Here is a 1,820-nt window from a genome sequence, read left to right as displayed (position 1 = left end):
TTTATTTGTAGCGTCTGCATACGTAAAATGTGTTCCGCTCTGAAATTCCCAAAGTTTTCAATGGTTTTCAACTCTTAACAGATTTCTGGGACTGTAAAGGCAATTTCAAGTGACTCACCAAGCAAAGATATTAATACCCAATTCACAAGGGTACCATTGAAACCTTTATCTGATCAAAAATGTGGAAGATATTGTCTTTGTTCTAAGTTTAAATGTGTTGAATTCTGATAATTCTTCGTTGTTTTTCTGTCCTAGAAATGCGCAAGTCACTTAAGGAAAAATAATTATCTTTAAAAATTTCAAACATTGATTTCTATAATCATGCTCAATCAGACAAAGCTTTTTAGAATACCATTGTGAATTCAGCATTGTCAACTTTGCATAAAGGTTCGTTAGCGCTAACAGTCCCTTTAAAAAAGGTTTACATAAGACCTTAAAAGGGACGTAAAGAAAAATGAAACCTGAGAATCTCAGACGTTGAACGATACATATAAGACATCTATCTGATGTTCCTTTCTCAAGAAATTGATATAAAACTGTGTCAAGTTTATACGAAATTTCATATATATGCAGTTTTGTATAAAAGTTGTAGTGTTAAACGGCTCAGTAACATTTCGTCTAGTACACTTTCGTCTAATAACTGGTCACGTGATTTCTGTCTGTATCATGTGACCAGCATACTGCACTGCCATTGGCTGAAGTTCTGGTGACGTAATACTGACTATACAAACTATATGTAATAATATTATCAATTATATCTATTAAAAGGCAAAATAAAAAAATTATAATATGAGCAAACCTGAGATTCTCAGGCTCCTGTGGGATATTGTCGCTTTCAGATTAGTTTCATATTTGTTGAATATAATCTGTTTAATACTACAACCCAGGGTTAGTACATCCAGGTTTAATACCCAGGGTTAGTTCATTCAGGTTTAGTATCCAGGGTTATTTCATTTAGGCTTAATACCCAGGGTTAGTTCATTTAGGTTTAATAAAGGGTTAACGTCGGACCAGTACAAACGTAAGACAAGTACAAACGTCGGACCAGTACAAACGTCGGACTAATGCAAAAAAAACTTTATTTGACTTTTAAGATTTTTTGGTTTAAAAGTTATTTTTCTTTTATTGAATGGGTTCTTTTTACTAAATCAGAATTCTCATCCCTATATTTTTGCAACCTGATGGTATTAATCTTTGTTACCAACAAAGGGTTTGAGACTTATTTAGTTATCTTTGATTTTTATCAAGATAAGTGAGTGATTTTAAATGTATTTCTTAATGCATTCTTTTTTTTTAAATGTACCCGTCCGATGTTTGTACTGGTCTGACGTTTGTACTTATCCGACGTTTGTACCAGTCTGACGTTTGTCCCAGTCTGACGTTTGTACCAGTCTGACGTTTTTAAGTCCGATGTTTGTACTGTCTGACCTTTGTTCCGTCCGACGTTTGCATTGGTATGGTACCGTATAGTATACATAGTACATACACCCTCTACATAAATAAATGTATATTGTACATACATATTATAATTGTATTAAACAAAGCTCTGCAAAGGACTAATAGACATTAAAAAAAAAATCATTACATAATTGTAAAGAGCTACTATTAAAACTTCCATGCAGAAACTCAAGTTTTTTAAGTATTATGCAGTGCGCATTTTAGGGTTAATGCTTGAAGATAATTCAATATGATATGGGACGTTCTGTATGTTAACCCTAAAGAAAGAAACACTGTGTAAAAGAAAGTCTTTGAAAAAGGTTCTCAATTGATATTCAGCTACATTAATGGGCGTATTCAGGAATTTGTCCAGGGGGGGCTTA

This window comes from Eurytemora carolleeae, unplaced genomic scaffold (genome assembly GCF_000591075.1).
Source record: "Eurytemora carolleeae unplaced genomic scaffold, Eaff_2.0 scaffold2466, whole genome shotgun sequence".
NCBI classification, from domain to species: Eukaryota; Metazoa; Arthropoda; class Copepoda; order Calanoida; family Temoridae; genus Eurytemora; species Eurytemora carolleeae.
This window is presented reverse-complemented; position numbering follows the sequence as displayed.